Raw genomic sequence first — 7,110 nt, forward strand, 5'->3', positions numbered from 1 at the left:
TCGATTTAAAAGGCAAATCCAGTTATGTCATTTTCCCAATTAAAAGCCCAACCACAACAATGGTTTCCTAACACTTTAATCATTAAAGTCTTAACTTTTAAGCATGACTTGACCCCACATCATACACTGGCCTCCAGTTCCCTCCCTAGTTTATCTTTCTCCACTTGCACTCATATAATATTAGTTCATAAATTTAAGCCACAGGAACGGGAAGCAGTGTATTTGACTAAAACACAGGGTGCTTTGAGGAGAGTTGTAGAAGATAAGCCTGTGTTTATATCAAAGAGGCCTTTTATAAATCACAGATCAAAGAAGTTCTATATCCCTCCAAGAGGCAGTTACCTGCCCTAGCCATCTGCATTTCTAAGACAGCAGTCAGGACTTTCACCCTCCCAGCTGGGAGTGGCCTGAGCCAGCTGGGAGGTTAGCTGACTTACAAACCCCTGATCCATTCCTTATAGTCACCAGCAGGTGTTGTCTAGCTTCCTGCTGTTTCCTTCATCTGCCTACAGAAGCTCTACCCTTCTTTCCATGGTATTCCAGCTGTTTCTTTCTCTGCTAGGTCTTTGTCTGCTGCCCATGTCACTGTCACTCTTCCTCTGCTCTGAACTCACAAGTGACTCAATGTCTGTCAAACGGTTCTGCCTTGAATAATTGCCAGGTTATTTCATTTTCCCTGAAAGTACAGCCTGAGTATGTAAGCAGATAGAAGGCATCTAAAAGAAGGCATCTAAACGCCCGTTGGTACCTGGCCTGTAGATGATTTGCAATAGACAATTGAATGAAGTTAGATGGACTATTTAAGATTTCTTCCAAACCTATGATATTTTAAATCCTAATGTTCTCATATTTTAAATGCATACTGACATATAGTAAATTATACATATCACAGTTGAAAGAATATTAAATTCTGAAGGTCAACTGAGGCCTAATTAATAATAAGCAATGGGCTTATATTTCATATATGAAAGTGACTCACTATCAGTAAAGCAAACATTGTGAAAGTTAAATATTCACAGAGCTGGCTGTTATCAGACTAAATGGTGTTATGGGTGGTTAATATTGCACAGGACAATTCTGTTCTTTTAACAGGATGTTAATCACCTGCCAGGTCCCCAGCTCCACCCCTCTTTATGATTCTGCAGATTAGCACTTTGGATATAAACACGTAGAGGCCTATTTCCTCAACAAGGAATAAGAAATGTGAGTAGGTAAATGAGAAAATTACGGTTCACAGAAGAATTCACTTCACAGTGTTGAAAGCAGATGCAGATTGTTTTAATTTTGTCATCTATTCACGCTGTTAATACCTTCATATGAAGTGATTTCAACTTTCTCCCCTCAGGAAAGAGTGGATATAGAATTATATTTTCATCATGGAGTCAGCATTTTATCACTGACATGGCCAGGAGAATTGTTACTGTAAAGGCAGATATTTCTGCTGTGAAATATTGTGCAGCACAGAGGTGGGAGAAATTGAAATTGACCCTCAGTAAAAGGATGATGCCAGTGGAAGGCAGCTTTTCTCCCCATTTGTTTTTGTAATACAGACTAATGTAGTTGAAGAGTTGATATAAAGTAAGAGATTATTGGTTGTAGGCCATAAATAACATAAGAATCATGAGCATTTGGATACTAATGAGCTATGTTTTGAAAATGTTTAGTTTATGTGGTGGGGGGCGGGCAGGGAGTAGTTTGTACACTATTAAATTTTAGTAAAAAATATTTTATTTGTACATCACACTAAAATATTTATTATAATGTGAATTGTCATGCTGCTGTTTTACCATTTGGGTTTTTAAATATAATTCATGTTTTTATTTTGATTACTTTTAAACCAAATGTGTTGATGTATTATAATTTGAAAAGGATATTACCACTTCTCAGGGATACAGAAGGAGTATATTTTATAAGTTCTTATTATTCAGAAGGGAGTCTAGAAATATTAGCATACAAGTCAAAGTCAAGACAGGGTCCCCAGCATTTCACAGTGCAGAACACGGATCAGCTGATCAGAGCCAGATGGGGAACTTCTTGAAAATGCAGCTTCTCGAGCCCTACCCTCTACCTCCTCAATCAAAATCATTGGGGTTGGCTTCTAGAATCCACATTTTTATTAAGCACACCAACTGATTCTTATGCACATAAATATGAGAACCACTGATAATTCTCAGGCACTCTCCCAACCTCCCTACTACCCCCAATACACTTATCTAAATCACCAACAGCACCTAGGTTATTCTCTATTCCAAACCAAATTCTCTAGGTCAACTTCTGAGAAACAAGTATACTTAACTCATAACACTGAATATTAATAATCCCCCCAAGATATGCTGTCAACATACTCCAAAAATCATGGACACTGTTGCTGGCAGGTTTATTTAAAATTCATGGTTCTTCTATGTTTACATTCCTACTAGGATGACCCATATTCTTTTGGAAATCGAGGCGTCTTTCACAATACATGTGAAAATTTCTTCAGGAGCACTTCCATTATGATGGATATAAATGATGACAGGTATTTTATATAAATCTGGCTTGAAAAGCAGTAGTAGCAGTAGGAGTATTAGTAAGTAATGATTGACTATATTGAATTATTTCCCTATGTACTTTATATTCAAATATCCTTGGACTCTCATTGTATATGTCTGGATTGGTGGTTATATTTAAATTTCCTGTAGGCTTAAACCACTATTTCAAAGAGTTACCATAGTGCGTTATCCTAGGCAAAGCATTGTTCCTTCATGTCTTGCCCCTGACTTTTACTCCCAGGCAGCAAATTATGGATTTAAAGGAAGCCTTTCTCTTTATGGAGTCTCAATTGAAATATATGAATTTTAAATGACACCCTATCAACAAATCCAAAGGAAGATTCCCTCAAAAGGATATGTTATCTAAGATGATTTATGTTTGGCTTGGTTATTCTCGGCTGAAGTAGAAAAGCACATATGATAAGAGATGCCTACCTGGTGTAATTCCCATAGCAGCGGGTGCTCCGGGCTTCAGGGCTGTGTCAGGGCTCCTCCCAATGGGAACCCTGTGAGTTTCCTACTAATCAGTGTACTGGTGAAGTTGTGGTCCTTTGACACAGGGAGAACTTTTATTTAAAGTTTTGAACATACACTAGCTCTAATAAAAAGACAGATGGCTCCATAAAATATGCAATAAAAGCAGTCTCTAGGGTCTTTTGAAAGTTGAAAATGTGAAAATCATTCTGGTGCCATTTGGTCCCTGAGGTTGTGAATCTGTCAGCATTTCATTTCCCAAATCCTGCATTTTTGTTGTTGTTGTTCTATTTGGGCAACACTAGTATCCTACATCATAGAAAGGAAAACTCTGTCTGGAAAATTGTCTTTTCCCACAAAAAAATGATTATATTATCTGGGGGATCACAAAACAATCACAAAGTGTCTTGATGCTTATTACGTACAGGAGAGCCAAGCTGCTTCCTTCGTCCCTCTAGCTCCAACCCAAGACCACAGTGGGAGTCCCAGGTGTGTATTTTTATTTTGTTTTGTTTGTTTTTTATCTCTTCCGTAAGATAAAATGCTTCTTTTGAAATGCTTTTTTATTTTTGCCTTTAAAATTTTGTGTGATGGGTGTTATATTACTATATCATTTTTAATCAGAAAATACCTCACTAACCCCATATTTGTTAAATGTTGCATGGAGTTTTCAGGTCAGAACTAGAGATGGAGTCAGGGTCTGAAATGAGCGCTAAGCCAGTGCTAAAGGAACACCTGAGAATCGGGAATTCTGTGTCCTGACTACCATTACAAGTCATGGATTGAGGCAAGGCCATGGAGCAACCCGACCAAATGCTCGTCCACTGCTCTGGAGAAAGAGTACTGCTGTGCGAACGCATATCACCAGCTGGCATATTACAAAATGTTCAGTCTCCATCCTCAACCAAGCCCTCACCAATGTCAGTAATGTTATACTACCACAGAGAGGAAATAGTTAAGAGTTCAAATGAAAAAAGAAAGACAGATGGGTTATAAAAGTGAATGAAAGGTCAAAGAAGCACGTGGCATTCACTACTCTAATGCGTAAAGCTCACAGTCCTCTGTAATTAATACTGAGGCCTATTGCATCCTGGTGGGAGAGCTCAACCTGCGGGGTCCACAGGCATGCATCAGGTGGCTGCGCATCCCCTGAAACTGGATAGAGAAGTAGGGGCTTATGTCCCTTTTCCTGGGGAGAGAAATCATTACATTTTTCACAGAGGTTCATGACAAAAATTATTTTTGCATATTATATAAGGAAAGGAAAGTGACACATTGTACACACCAACCTGGAAGATGGTCTATTCTTTGATTCTACAGTTCTGTGCATGATACACCTGCCATGTAATATACATTCAAAAAAGGGTTTCATGAATAAATGAGTGCATTACAAATGAAAGAACAAATGTTCCAGCCCCACTTGGGAATAAGTGGCTGGGCACTGAGAAGCAACCTGCCTGCCCCAATTAGCACAGCTAATCAGAAGCCTCAGCTCCTCAATGAGCCGTGCTCTCTGCTTCCCCACAGCAATTTGTGGACAACATCCCTCCACTTTTCTTGCTACTAGATACGGTGCTTAGTATTATTGCCCACGGCCAATTAGCTTCAATGGAAAAATGAAATCCATCTTAATATCCATTTTTCTAATGGAAAAGTTCAAAGCAGTCTTCTCTGAAATAGAGATGCATGATAAAGGACTTACTGGAATAGAGTTGAAAAGGAGCGCACTATTCTTGGGCTACCATATTAGAGTCACAAGAACCAGTAACTAGCCAGAGACACTTGTTCATCAGGCCACAGCCAAAGCCTTTGGCTTTCAAGTTTGCCCACTAATTTGAGAGCCCATTAAATTGTGACTACTTTGGCTCCTGATCATAAACCAAGAACACAGGTATCTTTGGTTTATTCACTGCAGTTCATATTCTCATTCTGGTTCCATTCCAACCAAGAGCTGTCATTTTCATGCTCCCATTGCTGATGCTCTGTTACCCTGATCGTGGTCCAGGCAGCCCCCATTGAGAGCTTTCTGAACTGCCTTAGAGATATGTCTGCATCTCCACATTCTTCAAAGTGCCTTGATGCTTATTATGCACAGGAGAGCCAAGCTACTCCCTTTGTCTCCCTAGCTCCAACAGAAGACCACTGTGGGAGTCCCATGCAAGAGCCAGAGAAGGCTCCTATTGCTTCTGTGAGAATACCATGAGACTTGTGCTGCAGGATGGCTATGTAGAATCTACAAAGCACTTCAACCTCTGCTCTATATACATGGTCTTCAAAATATTTAACTGTCTTCCAAGAAAGTTGTGCCTAAAAGGTGGGCCTTGAGCTTGACTGTTTCCTCACTCTAACCTACCTGAGATAGGCCCAAAGGATACAGTTATTTGAGGGCCCAAATGTGGTCAAGAATGATAGGTTCTAGCTATGGGACTTACACCAGACTTCCATGGGTCTGATGAAGAGGCACTTGTGCTATCCTGGTGACACTCTAGGATAATCTCTTTCCATAAGCTAATGTATCTGTGTTGGGTATCTGTCTATTGACCTCAGCTCAGTTTAGTCTACCTCACCCTTGCTAAATTCAACAACTACCTATCAATTACCTATTTTATTACTATATTATGTTAGGCATTAGGAATAAAAGTCCGTACTCCAAGGACATTAGAGTTTAACTAGACAATGAGATAATTGTGGTAAAAGGAGTATATTACAATAAAGTGTTTTCTATTAGTTAGTATTGGTCTAAAAACAATAGGCCATTGTCATTAAGCAAGAAAATAAATGAGGCAAAAAGTAGAAAGGAAAAGGGAAAATTATTATTATTTCAAAATGATATGGTTATATAACCATAAACCCAAGAGAGACAACTAAAATTCTATTAGACACAATAAGATAATTCAGTGAAATCTCTGGTTACAAAATTAATTGCCCAAAATAAATTGCTTTTCTATGTACAAATTGCAAAGAAAATATAATGAAAACATAAAATAGTTTAAATAAATATAAGAAGTGTGTTGGATCAATGTGAAAAAAATTCTAAATTCTACGAAGAGATACAATGCAAGATGAATAAATAAAAACATAACTGTTCTTCAAGAGGCAATGTAAGTATTATAAAGACACCAATTCTTCTTAAAATAATCTATATAGTTAATGCATTACTATATTTATAATACCATGTTTCTTGCCAAGTTAGTAACTCATCAAGCTATAAAACTTACATTAAAAAAAATGGCACTGGCACAGAAATAAACTGACAGAAATATTTGTAACAAATTTGAGAGTTCAGAAATAGAACAAATATATATTTTTAAATTTAGTATACAAAACAGAAAAGTAGTTTATATCAGTGGGGAAAAGATAGATTCATCTAAAAAATGGCCTGACATTTGGGCTAAAATAAAATGCATGGCTATTCCACTCCTTCACCAAAATAAATTCAAGATGAATCAAAGATTTAATTAAGAAAATTTTAAAAACTATTAGGTAGTAAAAACAAAGAGAAAGAAAATTCTCACAGAGATTCACAGGTAACAAATAAAGTATAGTGTACACATGGTGTTGAGGAGCTGGAAGTGAGGGGAGAAAGAATGGGTAAAACATGGTAGAGGTATGTCATGCCCCAATAAGAAGCAATGGATTAGCAGTTATAGAATAAAATAATTTGGTCATTAAAAATGGACTTATAGGAGAAACCAAGATGGTGGCATAGGTGAATACCAGAAATTGCTGCCTCCGACAACAACTTCAAAAATACAACGAAAAGACAAAATGGACATCATCCAGAACTACAGGAAGGCTGGCTGAGTGGAAATTCTACAACTAGAAGGAAAGAGAAAACCACACTGAGACCCAGAGGAGCTGCGGAAGTAAAGTGCAAAGGTATGGAGGCTTGAGCGGGGCGCGCGCATGCGCAGAAAGGGGCGGCACTTGAGGACGTGGCTGTCTTTTTGAATCAGAGGGATTCAAGCTCCCGACTGCTCTGAACTCCAGTTCCGGGAGGTCTCTGGGGACCCAGGACTCATACGGGGAGAAACTGGACTGTCTGGCAGCAGGCAGATCTCGGAACTCGAGGGCGGCTTTCCCTCAGAGGTGCTTGCAGCAATTA

This window comes from Myotis brandtii, unplaced genomic scaffold, assembly GCF_000412655.1.
Source record: "Myotis brandtii unplaced genomic scaffold, ASM41265v1 scaffold49, whole genome shotgun sequence".
NCBI classification, from domain to species: domain Eukaryota; kingdom Metazoa; phylum Chordata; class Mammalia; order Chiroptera; family Vespertilionidae; genus Myotis; species Myotis brandtii.